This window comes from Galeopterus variegatus, unplaced genomic scaffold (assembly GCF_000696425.1).
Source record: "Galeopterus variegatus unplaced genomic scaffold, G_variegatus-3.0.2 Scaffold899, whole genome shotgun sequence".
NCBI classification, from domain to species: Eukaryota; Metazoa; Chordata; class Mammalia; order Dermoptera; family Cynocephalidae; genus Galeopterus; species Galeopterus variegatus.
The window spans coordinates 36,265-55,265 of record NW_007727010.1 but is presented as its reverse complement, the minus strand read 5'-3'; the positions used below and the strand labels follow the sequence as shown (position 1 = coordinate 55,265).

At 39.1% G+C, this 19,001-nt stretch overlaps 1 protein-coding gene across 1 annotated transcript in view; it reads left to right on the top strand.

Annotated features, from left to right (window-relative positions):
• Positions 1-266: 266 nt before the first annotated feature.
• The window catches only part of LOC103590946 (homeodomain-interacting protein kinase 3-like), a gene marked incomplete at its 3' end in the record, with an annotated part of 48,455 nt that continues 29,720 nt past the window's right edge, over positions 267-19,001 (top strand). The window contains exon 1 of the mRNA XM_008573302.1: positions 267-514. The remainder of the gene's footprint in view (positions 515-19,001) is intronic.

The window sequence follows — 19,001 nt, the reverse complement described above, 5'->3', positions numbered from 1 at the left end:
GGGCGGCCGGCGGCAGCCGTCCCCGTGACGACTGCCGGCAGCGCGGCGACCTGAGGAGACCGAGCCGCGGGCCCCGCCGTCGCCGCCTCTCCCCGCTGTCTTTCTTCTCCTCTCCCGGCAGGGGCGTCAAGAATGGGCCCCAACCGCCGCAGGCCCCGCATCCTGCGCCGCCCGTAGGCCCCAGAAGCCGGAGGCCGGCCGGCCTCTCACTCCCCCTCGTTCCAGCCAAACTGTCCCCACCCTAAATCCCCGGGAAGGAAGATGAGGGAGACGGGCCCGGCGCTCAACAGCCAGAGCAGCAGTAGCAGCAGCGGTCGGGGGAGGGTGTTTCGCCGTTTCCTCTCAGCCGCCAGGACAAGATGGCAGCGGCCGCGGAGAGGGGCTGAGCTCGGGCTGGGTGGTGCCGCCTGCTGAAGCGCTTGGCTCCCTGTTCCCGGCACGGCCCCGCACCCCACCCCGGACATGCTCAGGGCTGCGGCCGCCCGAAGAGGGGAGAGCGCGGGCCTCTAGGAAGGTAAGGGAGTCGGGCGAGGGGCGTCCCCACCCCGGGGTGGTGGGATCGGCTCCATTCGTGGGGGCTGCGGCAGGGTGGTCAGCGGACTTCTCAGTCTGACCCCAGCGGGCCGTCACCCCCGGCGCGGCCCGCACTCGTCGCGCGTCCTGCGCCCCATCCGCATCCCCAGCGCTCTCGTCTCCCCCTTTCCGTCCCAGCCCCAGCCGTGTGGCCCCGTCTTGGCGGCTCGTTCGAGGCCGGCGCCACGCCAGGCCCGAGGCTGCCGGACGCGGGGGCCGCGCGTGGTGTGGTTCCTGCGCGCGGTGGCGCAGCCTCCGGGAAGCCGCGCTTGGCCCGGCGGGGCGGTCACGGCCTCCCCGCCAAGGTTGCGCAACGGCTCTTCCCAGCAACCGAAGTTTTGTTTAGTCCCACAGGGGCCTCTCTTCCCTCCGCAGCCCTAGGCCGTAACTACGGAGACCTCTTCCCTTTCATTAAGGGGAACAAACATAAACACGCGCACGCACGCAGGCCACTTGAGCGCCCCAGCCGATAGCTGCGTACCAGGCTATGTGGCCCCGTCACCAGCGTCGCAGAGCGACCGGCTTGGAGGGTGTCAACTCTGGGGACGTGCGTGCGTGTGATTGTTGGGGAGGAGAAATGTGATCCGCGGCTCCGCGTCCCCAGCGGCGGCCGGAGGAAGGCGTGGCGGCCGCGCGGCGGGGCTGTTGCCGGCTTCTCTCGTTACGGCCGCGACCGCCCGCTTCCCTTCGCCGCACTGGGAGAAGTGGCAGAAAGACTTCGGATGAGAATGTCTCTTTTCCTGTCGGGAGGGAGACGGCTGTTTTAAAATGGTACGTGCTGTTGGGGAAGTCTGTTGTTTCCCAGTCATATCCCTGCTTGAGGAATTGCTCTAAAGGGTGTGTGCGTAAATTACCTTGGACCTGTTACAGAGTAGTCACAACACGTTCAGTTCTTGAACCGTGTTCCCACAACCTCTTGCTGCCCATTTATTTTTCCACCTGTCAGTTCGCTGCTTCTGCTTATAAGGAACTTCTATTAGCAACAGTAAAGTTTTTCAGAGTATCATCCTGTTTACAGGGAAAGCTCATGGTTGGTTCTGTTGTCAACTTTGTTTTAAGGTCTTTCTGGTACAGGGCTGGAAAAGTTAGCTGGTAAACCAATCTGTGCTTGTGCTTATGCTTATGCTCACCTTCTAGTAGTTTGGAGATCGGCTGGGTTTTTTTTTTTTTTCTTCCTCCTTTTCCTGTTTTAGGTATTTGCTTGTAAATGTAAACTGTAGCTTCTGCAGTGGGAGTGCTTATATTTAAACCATTTCAGTTAATTTCAAAGTTTTAATTGCTTGGGCGCTTTAAATTTTTTAAAGAGGATTCCTTATCAAAATTTTGATGAAAGCTTTTGAGCAGGATTGGTGGGTTTTTGTTTGTTTGACAACTAAAACATTTTAATCCTACATTCTCATTTCATTTTTCAGAAGCTAGGCACGTCTCACCATATGTTTGATAAGTCTAGATTCTGCTTATGTTTGCAAGTGCAGTGCTAATTTTATACAATGAGCAATGATAAGGTTTAGATAGGTCATGATTAAGCTTAGTATTTTAAGTAAACAAAATATGACCGGCCTTTTTAAAAAATAGTCTTTATACTTTTATTGATTATCTTATGCCTTCATGCCACTTACCAGTAATTGAAATTTAACCAACAAAATAAAGTTCTGTACTTTTAAATCAACAAGGTCTTTCTTGGCATATTTGTGACTACATTCATAAAGTACAGGGAGCTCTTATTTATGAAATATGCTTAACCTGTTTGAGGTTTATTTTTCTTTCATATTTGAAATTTACTTATTTTTAATTCGTGTTAAGATAGAGATGTGCTGAAATATTTGCGATTTTTGGACATGTCTTTGGTTTTTGTACTTAGGGGAGAATTTGTTCTTGAAGTTTTTCCCCCCTACTTTCGGGGATATATTTTCTAAGAAAAAAAATATTCCCAGAGAACCTTAGATTAAAACTATGTTTTAAAAAGGTAAGATGAGCTTGAAATCTAGAACAGAACTGGCTATTAAATGTGTCAAATTTATATTTGGACGTTGCTGACTACAGTAGCTAAACATACATATTAGGCAAGCAGATCCTAACATGGTGAGCCAGTCTTAGTTTATTGTCATAATACTTTTTCCATTGAACCAGTCATTATCTTGCTTATAAACCAGTCATTGGCTTCTGGGCATGGGGTTTTAGAGTTACATTAAAGTGGATAGTTTCTATGAGATAATTCTTGTAAACATGCTTGAAAAGAAGCTGTATATCATGCTATTTTAATTTTTTGGATGTTCTGTCATGGGATACCGTAAAATACAGTGCAAATTACAGAGATAGGTTGCTGTAGCAAGTGTGGCATGGCCATATAGGTATTTATGTTTAATGCAAGCTGTTGAAAGCCGTTTTTCTTCCAGTTTGAAAAAGCAACAGCCATCAAATGAAGTTTTTGATTGAACGTTTGTTTTTAAATATTTGATACATGAACACAGAAAGCATATAGAAAGGAGGAAAGGGAAAATATAAATTTCAGAATGCATTTCAGAATGCCGAAATACTGTTTCCCAAACCCGATTCACTTCCATTTAGTGGAATACATGTTTGCATGTTATTTTCCATTTGGATTTTAGAATGACTTCTTCTGGTAACTTTGAAGTTAACTTTATTTTGTAAGGTAAGAGGACTTAACTTATTAAGTGCTGTTCTCATTGGAACAGTTTACCAAGTATGATGATAAGATAGAGTAGAATTGCACTATTGGTAGTTAGTTCAAAGGCTTCAAAGGCATAAAAATATAATTTCCATTGCAGCTTCACGTTTGAGTTGGAGATGAAAAGATGTCATAGCAATATTTAGATTTAAGGATGTTCTAAGGAACTTTGATGAATAAGCTAACCATACTGATCTAACCACCACACATTGTACATAATTATTGAAAATCAACATTGTACCCCACGTGTATGAATAAAAAAAAGCCAAACAAAAAAACGGAACTTTGAAATTCTCCATATTTAAAATGTTTTTTTAGATGTTCTTATTCCTGCCTCTTAACTATTAGAGGACACAGAATAATTGTGTTATATATGATTATATTGTTACTGCTAAAGTAAATATTTGTGTTATAAAATTTCTGGGTTGCAGCTGTCCTAATTTCCTAATATCCATAGTTGAGACTTCAGTGTGGTATGTTTAATTTTGAAGTTACTTCTGAAGATAAATGACTAGAACTTTGTTAAAGTGGAGGAATCTATCAGTGTGTTTATTTTTTAAAGGTACTCCCTTTCCCCTACACCTTAACTGGGATGTAGTATTTCTCTCTGGGAATAGAGAGGACAACTTTTAATTTGTTGAAAGCATTGTCATGGGCAACTCTTTGTATATGATACAAATATAAGTCTAAAAGAATTATTTTGTACTTTTCCTTTGTTTTTTGTTTTTGGATGGCTGGCCTGTATGCGGATCTGAACCTTTCACTTTGGTGTTATCAGCACCATGATCTAACCTGGTGAGCTAACCTGCCGTCCCTACAGGAATCATTTTAAATGTCCTTACTGGTTCTGGATCCAGCTGCTTAAAAAATATATCTCGTCTACTACCTTTATATTTGGAGTAGAAGTTTTGAATCATTGGAGGTTTTTAGGATAGTCAGAGCACTTGTGTAGCTGACATAAGGAAGAATAGTTTACTTCTTCTGGTTGGCTTGGTATAATTAAGAGTGGTTTGGAGGAAAACAACTTAATATTAGTGTACCACTTCTGTATCTTTCTCATAACTATTCTTTTGAATCTTAGTCACTGTAGGACCAATGTGTTTATCAAATTAGACCTTGAGCTTTTTAGCAGATCAGTCTCTTTTCCTCAGTTGATTCTTGGGTCACATATCACTAAACAATAGTGACATAGTGCCTTGATTCTGAGACACCACTGTTATGCTAGAGACCTAGAGCCTCTGCTCTTACTACTTGTGGAAATTAAAGGAACAGAATGAGTATTGACAATTTTGTTTTTTTAGAGTGGCATTTGTGGTTCGGGGACAGTTAAATCATTAAGCAGATTTTTTTTTTTGTTTGTTTAAAAGATGACCGGTAAGGGGATCTTAACCCTTGACTTGGTGTTGTCAGCACCACGCTCAGCCAGTGAGCCAACCGGCCATCCCTATATGGGATCTGAACCCGGGGCCTTGGTGTTACCAGCACCGCACTCTCCCGAGTGAGCCACGGGCTGGCCTTTTTTTTTTTAAAGATGACCGGTAAGAGGATCTCAACCCTTGGCTTGGTGTTGTCAGCACCACGCTCAGCCAGTGAGCCAACCGGCCATCCCTATATGGGATCTGAACCCGGGGCCTTGGTGTTACCAGCACCGCACTCTCCCGAGTGAGCCACGGGCTGGCCCATTAAGCAGATTTACTTTGTCTTTCATATTAGTGGTGAATGCCAAGCCAGTACTTTTTAAAGGTGTCTTTTTCCAGTAGAAAGTCTTTGAAATGAAACAAACCAAGGACAATATCATTTGAACTTAAATGTATCTTGTTACCTTGAATCAAACGATTTCTCAGGCCGGCCCGTGGCTCACTCGGTAGAGTGCGGTGCTGATAACACCAAGGCCACGGGTTCGGATCCTATATAGGGATGGCCGGTTTGCTCACTGGCTGAGCGTGGTGCTGACAACACCAAGCCAAGGGTTGAGATCCTCTTACCGGTCATCTTTAAAAAAAAAAAAACAAAAAACAAAAAAAACCGATTTCCCTAATTTTCTGAGAGAGTGAGAATTTTTCCCTTTTGCGGGAGACTCAGTGGGAGGGGAGGCAGTGGGACAGGTAAGGTAGGGGAAGCTGGGTGGTTGTACGGGGAAGTGCTTGGTTTAACTGGTTTTGGAAGACTGAAATCTGCTTCGATTTAAATGCTCAAGTTCCTAGAGACCAGAGTTCTTTTAGTTATAAAGTCAGTGAAAAATTGTGGTAGCTTGAGAGAAAGATTAAGAATAAGCTGGTGATACCTGCTAAATGGTCAGTTTTGTGAAATAATAACATCTCTGTTTATCATCCTTGACTTCAGTTTTGAATCCTTTTTTCTCCTCTTGCTTCCCTTGTTCTTTGTGTCTTTTGTTTATTTATTCAATGTGAAAGACTTGACCTTAATATAGAATTTAGGGAAGATAAAATTCGTATACAATTACAAAAAAGTCTTACGTTACAGGCCTAACATGAAATCAGAAGTTTGAAGAACATAATACTGCTATTGTTTTTTTTTGGTGGCTGGCCAGTATAGGGATCTGAATTCCTGACCTTCGTGTTATGAAGCTGCTCTCTAAGCAACCGGCCAGCCCTGTAATATTGCTATTAAAATGAGTTTGATTTATAGGCTTAATTTTTTAGTGTTTAGAGATCCTTAAAGATAAAACTAATGTTATGTAATTTATGAATCTAAGCATTTCAAACTGAATAAAAACCCAGACTTTGTTGATATCTGTCATACAATCCATTTTACCTTCTGAAGTAAACATGTCTTCTATTAAAGACTAGATTTCCAGGTACACTTTTACTGTGCATTTTCTTTGCTGGTAACCTTGAATTTTTTTTTTTTTAGACAAAAAGATTACACTTAAAAAAAGTGGAGATTTAATTTAGGGAAGAATAATAAATGTAAATGTAGTATTTTGCTCATTTGAGGTATACTTTTTTCTTTAGGTAGAAATCTCAGTTGTGAAAGACTGATTCTTTAGTATAACTCTTAGTCACATTGAAAGAAAAGGATTGCCAGGGCTGGTCAGATATAATTCCTTATTTTTATTTTTTTGTATAATTGTTTATGCTGGAGCACCTTTTTTAATTGGAAAAAATTGTTTAGATTTGATAGGCAAAGAAATAATCAGATGAGTAGTGTATGAGTCACTCTTTTAAAAATTTTGTAGCTATTTATTATAGATAAATTTGATTACATATGGATTACCAAGAAAATTGTCTTAAGGTTTGACAGAAAATATAAAATTTGGCTGTATTTGACTAGCCAGTTATTCTACTTTAGAAATTTTAAAAAGTAATTGATCAGCTAAATTTTCAAAATGTTTAACTTTCCCTTACTTTGTTGCATATTATTCATAAATTATACAAAATATTTTACAGAGTTTTTAGAAACAAAATAGTAAACTTTGAAACATTTGCAGGAAATAACTTGCTTACAAAATCTTTCCTATCTTATAAAGCAGTTATATAAAGGTCTAAAAATTGCATTTTTATGTATGTTTTGACTGTGTGTTATCTGCTTAATAATACAAGGAGAGTCTTGTAGGTTTGGTAAACTATACGACTTTAGATATATAATGCTACAGTTTTAAATAATTAATAAATTAGGTAGAGTGATAACATATTGAGAATTGAACCTACTTTCTAGAAACATGGCATCCAAAGTATAAATTAACACTTCTGAGGGCTTTAAATATGTGTTTTATTACAACTTCCATTGAGATTAAAGAGGGTACAGTGACAAAATCATAATGAAAATTACAGGTTATATAGCCACTATATAGCCTATAGCTATGATGCTATGTTTCACTGCGTTCTCCAAACAAAACAAAAACATGTTTTGGGCCAACTTATAATCAGATAATTTCAGTGGAGACAGTATAAGTTAAGTGTCTCTGCAGTATATTAGTTGTAGTTTTGTATTTTAATTTAAAGTTAGGTAAGAATAATACTGGGTTCAAAAATGTTGGATAATCTCTGTTTAATATGCTTTAAGTATTTTTTGTAGCAGGGTCACAGACTGGCCACACACACACAAAAAGAAAGAAATCTTACTACAGCAGATAAAAGAATGACAAAATATTTGCATGGAAACTATTTTATCTATTACATATGAATATCCATTAATGGCAAGATATTTGCTATGAATATAGAGTGTAACACATGGTCCAAGCTTTGAGCAAATAGTAAGTGAAATTAGTCAAGTACTGTAAATTTTCTTTTATATTTGTATATGTGCCCTAGAAAAAAGTGGACAAACACTGCCTAAGAAGAATAACTATTTAAATATAGTACGTTCGGGCCAGCCTGTGGCTCACTCGGGAGAGTGTGGTGCTGATAACACTAAGGCCATGGGTTCGGATCCCATATATGGATGGCCGGTTGGCTCATTGGGTGAGCGTGGTGCTGACACCACCAAGCCGAGGGTTAAGATCCCCTTACCAGTCATCTTTTAAAAAAAAAATAAATAAATAAATAAAATAAATATAGTACGTTCAACCTTATTAAGCCTGTTTATTTCATTTTGTTAAATATGAAATATTAATAATATTAAAATGTCAGAAAGAGTTCACCTTAAAGTTGTGTATTAATATTCACTGCTGTCCTTGTAGTGTTTAAAGCCAAAAAAAGTCATTTAATAACAGGAACAAAACTTTTATCAATTTTATTTTGTGATAAACTTTCATCAAGGCTAACCAATTTAATAGTCTAATCTCTTATAGAGATTGGTACTGCACATTAATTTAAATCAAGAGAAGGTCATATTTCTCAGATATGGCTAATAATCCAATTCTTTTTTTCTCTCATGGTTTTTCCTTCTGGACATGCACTGTTCGTTCTCACATTGCCTGAGAATATTCTATTAAGTTTGCCTTTTCTAGCTCTATTCCCTTTCTCCTAAATTTAGAATGCAGAGTCCTCCAAGCCTCATTCCTATGCCAACCTGTAGGAGGAAAATAAAAGATGAAAACATTTTAAGGCACTTTTAAGAATGTTGAAATTGCTAGCTATAACTTATTTGAAACACTATACAAAAGGAATATTATTTTTGTACTTCATTTATGTAAATTGAAAGTATGTTTAACTTGAGGTCCTTAAAAGCAGAGGTGTACAAAAGGGCAAGTATTGAATTGTGTTGCCCTATTATAATTGTATATAATACAATGTTCTTAATGAAATTTGACAGTTTGGTGACATTTTGATATTTTAAACATGTAAATTTGAAGTTCAATTTTGTATGGAAACTCAGGGTGTTTGGGACAGTAACATAATTGGTTTGCAAATAGCTTTGAATAGAAATTGTTGGAGTGTTTACCTCGTGAGTTGCCCTGTCTAAGCCTAGTGTGGCATTTCTGACAGTATTTCTTATGGCTACTCTGTAACTTGCAAAATCTCTTTAAAAGTATCTCACATCTGAAAGGTATATCCAGCTTGAAATTGTTTCAATGGGAAGAAAATGAAATACCTTGCTTCATAATCTTTTAGAAGTTAACTTAATAAATAACATTTTTGGGAAAGGTTACATTTAAAAATATAAAATAGGATCTGAACTCTTCCCCTAAAGTGTGTAATAGACACTAGTGAATCAAATATATTATTATTATAAAAGTAGACCTATACAAACATGTGATACTCTACCTTAATGAAAGTATAGCATCTTTATTGAGTAGCTTGATAGGTAACTGACCAACTACTTGTGAATGTATCTCAGAATCCTACTCTACTCCCATCCAGCAGCTGAGTCTGTTTCCAGTGTGGAGGTCAGTAGGCATGAGCTTCCTTCAGATTTCCAGCCCTTTACCTCTGAACTTAATTCTAACAGTGCACACTTTGTTTTTTCACTCTTCTCTCAAGGAAAGAAATGTCTCTCCATCTGTTCAGTATTACTCCCTATTCCCTATGTCTGATTCATCCCAAATTGTGTTTTTCAACATCTTGAGCTTCTCCGAGAACTTCAAGTTTACACTTTTTCTTGGTTCTTTTTCTTTTCTTTTTTCCTAATTAATTAATAAACTAATTAATTAATTATTTTTCTGGTGGCTGGCTGGTCTGGGAGCCCAAACCTGTGACCTTGGTACTACAAGGCCACATCTTTTCTTTTTTAAAATTGACAGATAAAATTGTGTATATTTATCCTGTACAGTATTGGCTCTTTTTCTTCAGCCTTTTAATATGCTCAAATATCTGGGATCTTAAGTAGTCATCTTTTAATTGTGTCTGTTCAAGTCTATGGTCCTATCTTCCTTTTTCTGTTTCCTTCCAGTTTTCTTAAATGTGTACTTCATAGCCCTTGCCAGTATAGTTCTGTCCATGCCACTATAGTGAAATTACTCCCACCAAGCTCCCCAGTAGTTTTTTTTATTCATAGTTCATATATTCCTTCAGATGATTGCATCCATAGGGTCCCCTACTCAATTCTGAGCTTCCAATCCATATTTTGAACTGCCTATGACCTCCACATTTTTTCCCCATAGTTGCCTCAAACTGAGTTATTTCCAAATCTATTCCTTTGTCTGTATTCCCTATGAGGTATCCTTATTTCTATTGTAGTTTATGTTTGAAACTTAAAATCTTTGTTTCCTGTGGGTACATTAATAAAAATTACAACTGCACTTTGCAAAGCAGAATTTGGCAGTATTTATCAATTTCTTTTTCTGGAAATACATAGAATATTCTTAAGAATATTAAGAACATAAGGGCTGGCCCGTGGCTCACTTGGGAGAGTGTGGTGCTGATAACACCAAGGCCATAGGTTCGGATACCTATATAGGGATGGCTGGTTGGCTCACTTGGGAGAGCTTGGTGCTGACAACACCAAGTCAAGGGTTAAGATCCCCTTACTGGTCATCTTTAAAAAAAAAAAAAAAGAAAATATTAGGAACATACTAAAACTATTTATATGAAAATGTTCATTACAACTTTATATACGTAGTGAAAAAAAGTTGGAAAAAGTAGTCCACCAAATTATGATATGCACATAGGGTAGAGCGTTATACTGTTATTTAAAATAATAGTTGAGGTTGACTGGTTAGCTCAGTTGGTTAGAGTGCAGTCTTATAACACAGAGGTCATGGGTTTGGATCCCTGTACTGGCCAGCTGCCAAAAACAAACAAAAGAACAACTTGGCATGTTAAGTTATACATGTATTTTGATTGTAAACATATAGAAAAGCATACATTAAAATGACTGGAAGGAAATAGGGGTTTTTTTCCCTGAAAAAAAAAATTTTTTTAAAAGGTGACCGGTAAGGGGATCTTCACCCTTGACTTGGTGTTGTCAGCACCACGCTCACCCAGTGAGCTAACCGGCCATCCCTATATGGGATCCGAACCTGTGGCCTTAGTGTTATCAGCACCACACTCTCCCAAGTGAGCCACGGGCTGGCCCTTTCCCTGAATATTTTTAAATTTTATAGTAGTCAAATAACTTAAAAATGATTGCTATACTGAAAATTAACCTTCTCCTGGTGTGAATGAGATATATATCTTTTCATGATTTAATGGTAAAACTTTTTTTTTTTTTTAAAGATGACCGGTAAGGGGATCTTAACCCTTGACTTGGTGTGGTCAGCACCACGCTCACCCAGTGAGCTAACCGGCCATCCCTATATGGGATCCGAACCCGGGGCCTTGGTGCTATCAGCACCGCACTCTCCCGAGTGAGCCACGGGCCGACCCATAATGGTAAAACATTTTAAATTTCATATTAGTATAACCATTCTAGCAGTATGGTTCTAGGTAGTGAAACTGGCTTCGTGGTAATTTTTACACATTCGGTTTGCAAGGTTCTAAGGATAAATAACATTTTAAGTATTTATATGATAAATATTGTTATAAAATAACTGTTTTGGTGTATTCATTGTATATAACTAATATCCAATCATTATTTTCATATCTGAGATTGTATCTAGCTTCTTGTGCAAATGCCTGAAAAATGACAAGAGGTCAATTTTGGCTAATGAATTTTTAGTTACTATTTGAGAACAAATTTCTCATCAGTAAACTGTAACTACTTTGCAGCCATTTTCAGCCAAATGATTAAGTTCAGTTTTGTTTATTTTATTCCATGGGATCAATGGCTAGCCTTAGTTTTGAACTTAAAAATGTGTTAGCCATTTGTAACTTCTGCACCTTCAAATTGAATTAAACTTTCTAAATATCTTTTCATCTTTTTAATATGTTGATGGTGTATTTTTAAAAACCTCTTCAGCCAGATAAATCTGAAGACTTAATTTTTTCTTGTCATTACAGTTCTGTTACATATAAATCTTAGTACCAGTGTTGGTGGCAGTGTGGCTTTTTACACTAATGTAAAACAGAAAAATCTCAGTTTTCTATGGAATTTTCAGTAGAAGAAAGAAATATTTATGTGAACCATGCTAAATCCATCTCAATTTGCAGTTTTGGTGCACAGTTTATTACAAGCAACCCAACAATGTGTCACTTAACAAAGTTAATGATTAGAGGTAGTTAGAGCCAAACAGAAGCAGTTCTGATAGATTTCTAAGAATTCAGTGTTCTTTCATTGGGAGTACTGTTTTGAGAAGCTGCTTGTTTTCTTTCCTCTTTAGGTCTTTGTAAATTACATGTTTTTTTTAGCTTTTTCTGGCTTCCCTAAGGAGGCCTGTTGTAAATCTCTGCCCTGTCCACTTTCTCATATTTGTCATGAGAATAAGAAAGAGATCTTTATTTTTCTTAACATATTTTCATTTCTATTCCTCCTATTGTTTCTGACTTGATACCAGAGAGAGTTCTGAAGCAATTGTGAAAGTCTATTGTCAGTTGTTGACAAGACATATATGATAGTTAAACTTTGAAATTTAAAAAAGAGCATTTCTAGGAACTGGCTGGTTAGCTCAGATGGTTAGAACATGGTATTATAACACCAAGGTCAAGGGTTGGTATCCTTACACTAGCCAGATGCCAAAAATAAAAAAGCATTTCTACATTAGAAAGGTTTTTGAAGGTACTTCACTAAATTCCTAAGAAAGGGCGTTTGAGTTCAGAGTAAACATAATTGTAGGAATGAAAAAAAAAACCCATTGAATTTAGCAGTGTAAGACACATCAGGGCCATATAAGATCTTAATAGAATATGGAAAGTAAAAATAGTTGACATTTTGTTCCAGCTAATTTTTTCAAGCCCCAAAATGGCTTTGATAAAGATTTTTCAAAACTGAAAGTATTGTAATCAAGTTTATGTGATAGATATTTGTCTTTTCATCTCTTACAAATGACAGACTGTTGTGTGTGTATGTGTCGGGGGGTGCGGTAGCCACTGTTCTCGCTTCGCTGGTTCTTTGAATTTTAATTCTTGTGATATATATTACTCTAGAGTAATAGTTCTCTTTCAGGTGTGAATGTAGAATGTTGTACTATTGGAACTACAAAATGAGAATTTTAGTCGTTTAGGGTAGCCCATAGTTTTGAAATATTTTGTAGAACTTGATCTTTGATTCTATAAATGTTTTGAGTCATTACCTCTTATAAAAATCTTATAGGCAGCAGTAGTTTTTCCTTTTTATTGCTGTGTCAGCAGTGGACATTTGATGAAATTATTTATCTAGGAGTTGACTGTTGAATTGTTGAATTGTTTCAAAGGTAAATTAGGTTAGGGGGTCTTCTGGTAAGGATCATTTGAACTTTGCCTGTTTCATCTCTAATAGTTCATATTTGTTGTTGTCTGAAAGATAGTTACACAGATTTTTATAAGAAATAAAAGTTTTGTGGTAATTCTTTGGGGACAGATTTCCCTGTAAAACAGAAAAGTAATGCATTTTGTTTTCTTTCTTTCTTTCTTTCTTTTTTTTTTTTAAAGATGACCGGTAAGGGGATCTTAACCCTTGGCTTGGTGTTGTCAGCACCACGCTCAGCCAGTGAGCGAACCGGCCATCCCTATATAGGGATCTGAACCCGTGGCCTTGGTGTTATCAGCACCACAGTCTCCCTAGTGAGCCACGGGCCAGCCCCTACATACTTAAATTTTTAAACTAAATTTGAATTGTTAATCATAAGTTTACTTCAAGAAAGAGAGAGCTTCAGGCGAACTTTTTATCTTTAGTCAACCTGTTAGTATTTCCATTTATGATTTTTTATTTTATATAGGTTTAAAAAATCTAGAGAATTATCTGCTTTAGTAAATGTAATCCTTATGTAATTTTTCAAATTAACTCTTTTCTAGCCTTGTTAAAGATTTGTACTGGCAGGGTGATTTCTAGCAGCTTTGAAATGTCCATCAGGTCATTTTCTGTTCCAAAAGTTGGAACGTTTTGCTAAGTCAGATGAAGCTTGTTATTTAACATGCTGATTTGTGTTATAGTCAACACATTCTCTAGATGCTTTGTCCACAATACTGCTGGAAAATACCCAAGACTTTAGTATTTCCAAATAAATGTTTTGTAGGCACCTCAGATAGCAGGTTTAGTTTATAAAGCTTTACAATATGTGGTGGTTCATTTATATGAAAATGTTTCTTTCTTATGTGAAATAGTTTAGTGTAATTCCCTGGAGAGAATACTAGTAAAAGAACCTGTTAATGATATAGGTATTTAAAATGTTAAATACACTTATCAATACATTTAATTGACCAATAAACTCAGTTACTGTTCGCACTAACAACTTATCTTCTAGTGTATTCTGCCTTTTATTTCTGAGAAGACATATTATTTTGTCTTTTATAAATATACACGTTAAACAAAGTAATTGAGAAATGAGGCAACCTGTGACTAGAAACTACTTTTTATTGGCTGAATATTGCTGGTTATGTAGTTCCATTTTCTTTTTTTTTTTAAAAAAGATGACCGGTAAGGGGATCTTAACCCTTGGCTTGGTGTTGTCAGCACCACGCTCAGCCAGTGAGCAAACCGGCCATCCCTATATGGGATCCGAACCCGGGGCCTTGGTGTTATCAGCACCACACTCTCCCGAGTGAGCCACGGGCCGGCCCTGTAGTTCCATTTTCTAATTTCTATTTATAGAGCCTCGTATAGACTAGTACTTTATCTTTTCAAGAATGAAAAGGCTTTTTTATTGTCAAAAAATTTATCGGATCACATAATAAAATTCTACTTTTAGTCTCTATTCATTGAAGAAATTAAAACTATTATGAATTGAGTAATAATTTTAAATGAGAGAATTTGCCCTCACTGCTTATGAATATATATATATTTTTATTAATGCTGTCAAATGATCCCAGGGACTTACTATATGCCTGAAAATTCTAGATTTTAGGTGCTCTGGGCCATATCCAAGATATGCAACAGTTCATTCACAAGTAAGTGACCCTGAAAGAATAGCCTTGATCAGGAAGGACATTATTTCATGTCTGTCACTTATATTTTTGTTTTCCCTTTAACTTATCATTGGACAGAAAATCAGACCTACAGAAAAGTTGCAAGAGTAGCACAAAGAAAGAATTCCTGTTTATCTTTCACCTAGATTATTCAAATGTTAAGATTTAACACCATTTGCTTTTCCCTTTTCTCTCTATCTCTATCTTTATTGCATTTTTTCCCTGAACTTTTTGAGAGTAAGTTGTAGACATGATGTCCCTTTCCTCCTAATTATTTCCTAAAAGCAAAGATTGTTCAGTAATGTCTCTGGTTTTCTGTGATCTGAAAAGTTCTTCAGCCTTTGTGTTGTTTTGACTTAACATTTTGAAGAGTACTGACAATTATTTTGTAGAATGGCCCTCAATATGGATTTGTTTGTTTTCTTGTGCTTAGGAATATCACAGAGAAATGTTTTCCTTTCAATACATCATATCAGGAGACACATCCCATTACTAGTGATTTTATGTTTGGTCACTTAAGGTAGCATTTACCAGTTTTTCCCTTTTAATTAATATGTATCTTGTGGGGATGTACTTTGAAACTATGTATTTGTCAAGAACTATTAAGGGTTTTGCAAATTAACAAGTTAGCTATGGATGCTGGCATAAGATAGAAGACTCCTGGGTCAGAGATAAAGGACTTCCTTATTCATGGCAAAGCAGTAGCCAGTATATCAGTATTTGTGCTCGTTTCCCAACTCTGTTTCCACACAGGGTGATGTGAGCAAGGCCAGATGACTCCTGTGCAAATGGAGTTACATTACAGGAGAGGAACCCCAAGCTTAGGAAACTTGAATCTTTTATAAGGGGCAGTAAGCCTGCTTGACCTTTGCCCAAGAGGGAGACATTGTCTTTATTATACTGGACATTAAACAACCTGTCCTTTGCTCAGAAGGAAGACACTATTTCTATCTTCCAAGTTTCTGCTGTGCAAATATCCTTGAAAGGAGCCTCCAGAACAAAGGCAGTTAGTGTCCCTGCTTGCAAGACATTGAGAAACATGAGAGTCCTATGGAAATTGTCACCTAACAGTAATATCCTATTATTCCTCAACCTTTTACCCACTAGTTTTTGCATCCATTGGTAATTTTTATTTGAATCAATTATTATGATTACTTGTTGCCAAATAGTGGATTTTTTTTTCCTTTTTGTCTTTTTTACTGACCGGTAACGGGATCGCAACCCTCGGTGTCGCGCCCGTACCGGGGACCGGCAACGGGATCGCAACCCTCAGTGTTGCGCCCGCACTGTGCTCAGCCAGTGAGCGGGAACCGGTCTCCACATGGGATCCGAACCCTTGGCGGGAGCGCCACCGCGCTCTCAAGCGACGCACTCTCCAGTGCGCCACCGGGCCGGCCCCAAATAGTGGATTTTTAATTCCATCATTTCTTTACATTTCCTTTTCCTTGACTTGTTCCCCATGACTCTCACTCCTGCCCCAGGATAACTTTCCAAGTAAACTACCTGAATGCAGGCCTTTCTTTAAGGTTCTACATTTAAGGCAACTTAGGTCAGGTTGCCTCAAACTTAGCATGTCTAAAATTGAGTTCAGTTTTTCCTCTGTCTTCTCTTTCTCTTATTTGGTATTTCCTGTTACCTTTGGCTATCAGTGCTTCAAGCCAGAAACATGGTGTGTCAATTCCTCCCTTTTCTCACTCCTCACCACGTTCTGTGTTCTCCTCCTCACTACCTGTTGATAGTTGGTACTCTTGACTGCATTCCCTTAGTTCTGCCTTTGCTCAGGCTCTAATCAACTGTTATCTGGACCATTGCAGTAGTCTTCAACTGTTGCTTCCATTATTGTTCCTTTCCAGTTTATCCTTCACAGATTTGCCTGAGTAATCCTTCTAAAACACAAATATGATTATATTGATTTCCTTTTTAAAGCCCTTTGGAGGCTCCCCATTACCTCTTTTGCCGTGCTTTTAAGGTTGTCCTTCTCAAGAATCATCTTTTTCTCCTGCTGCCCTCTTCAAGGTAAATTATGTTCTAGTGCAGGATTGACAAACTTTTTTAAAGGTCTAGATGGCAAATATTTTAGGCTTTGCAGGCTGCATACAGTCTCTGTTGCATCAAGGTAAATTATGTTCTAGTGCAGGATTGACAAACTTTTTTAAAGGTCTAGATGGCAAATGTTTTAGGCTTTGCAGGCTGCATACAGTCTCTGTTGCATTTTTTTTTTTTTTTTGTACCAAAAGATGACTGGTAAGGGGATCTTAACCCTTGATTTGGTGTTGTCAGCACCACGCTCTTCCAAGTGAGCTAACTGGCCATCCCTATATAGGGATCCAAACCTATGGCCTTGGTGTTAGCACTGCACTCTCCCAAGTGAGCCACAGGCCGGTCCTTGCATTTTTTTTTTTTTTTTTAAAACAACCCTTTAAAAGTGAAAAAAACATTCTTTGCTGTGGGCCATACAAAAATAGGCTAGGCCAGATTTGGCAAACTGTAATTTGTGGGCCCCTGTTCCAGCCAAATAAAGCTATGTCAAGTTTTTTCATTAGTCTCTGCCCTTATATATAAGCTGTTGGTTTTTACTGCATGGAATATTCTCTCATTCATACATAGAAGACTGCTTCCCACCATGATTCAAAACTTAGCTCATAGGTTAACCTTCTTTTTTAAGTTTTATTTATTTATTAATAATATTATTTTTTTACATTCTAAGATGTTGCGGAGCAGTTGGTGGGGAGGGGGAAAGAAAGAGGGGGAAGGAAATAGGGCGGGAGAAGGAGGGAGGGAGGGCAGGGTTAGACCCATGGCACCCTCCTCATTCCTGCAGGGGAGACAAGGGGGCTTCCAGCAGTAGCTCAGTCATTGCTGGGCTGGATGCAGATGTCAGGGGGATGTAACTGAGGCTCTTGGTCCCCCAGTGCCCTGGCTCAAGAGCCTGGGGCACTTCCTGGCAGTGGATCAGTGGTCATCGCTGGGCTGGTTGCAGATGTTGCGGGGGCATGGCCGAGGCCCTTGGCACCTCCGCGGCCCTGGCTTGGGAACCTGGGGTGCTTCCTGTGGCGTCTTGGTGCTGGGCTGGTTGTTGATGTTGGAGGGCATTGCTGAAGCCCCCAGCCCTCCTTGCTCCCTGGCTGGGGAGCCCAAGGGGCTTCCGGTCCTTCTAGGTTTTATAGGTGTTCTTTGATGATGTGAGACTTTTACTAGTTAATATCAAACTTTGTTTCTGATCTGTGGGTATTTTGTTTTTTCTTTCAGTTATGTGTTGGGTTATTTGCTGTTCCCACCACTTAAACTCTGCACTGGAACTAATGTGTTGTCCTTTCTTACTTCTAAAATGGGGGAACTTTCTGTGGGGACCAGCACTTGAGCCCTGTAGTTGAGCTAAATTGCTGCTTTGCTGCTGATTCTCTGGGGAAGGTTTTTTGTGTAGCTCAAGCTTTAATGGCTGACCTTGTATGTATTTCCTGGTCTTGTGAGGTCCAGTACACTTGGGTTGTATGGAAACTCTGCTCTGGGCCTGAGACTTTTCAGCAAACTGCACCCCCTGCAGATCTGTATTCCTGAACAGTTTCCACTGAGTGGGCCTGTGCTAACTGGGGGGCAGATCAGCTGTCCATGCTGTGCCGCAGTGTTCTCCTGGTGGGCCCATCTCCCCCACCTCCCACACTCCAAACGTTTCCCATGGGACAGGTCATGAGCTGTGATGACTCACCAGCCTCTGTGTGGCTCCTTTCTTCAGTTGTGGCTTCTTGCTCCTATGTAGGTCCACGGGAACTCTGTCAGTGTTCTTTCTGTCCCGAGGGCCACCAAGGCCCTCTTCTTCCCTGCCACATCCAAGTAGCTTCATATGAAGGGCACAGCTGTGGCTTTTGCCAGCTCCTACTTTGTGTGCTCACCAGGGCCAGCCTTGAAGCAGCCGGGGGTCGGAATGGTGGGAGTGATCCTTTCTTTCTCTCATCGTGGCTTCTCTCGCCTTTATGAACTCTATAGGTCTCTCCTCCTCTTCCGTTAAACTCTAGTGGTCCCAGTTTGGCTGTCATTGCTTTTTAATTGTTGTAAATCGGTTGATTTGTGGGAGAGAGTGATGCTGGGAACCGTCTGTTCCACCATCTTGACCGGATTGGTTAACTTCTTACTGAATCTTTTTGCACTCCTTCAGGACACACGTTAATAATCCCCTTTTCTTGGCTACTTTGTGACTTGTATATTCTTTTGTTAATGCTCTCATTAGTGATGTAGTTATGTGTACACGTCTTTGCCTTTTGCTAGAAGAGGCTCATTGATGAAAAAACATGTTTTATTCATTGCTAAATCTTCCTGTTTCTAAATGTTTTACTTGATTTGAATTGAAAGAAAATAAAAAAATTGACCAAAAATTAGAATGAAATAAGTATGGCTGACTGGATATGTTAATAAATTATATG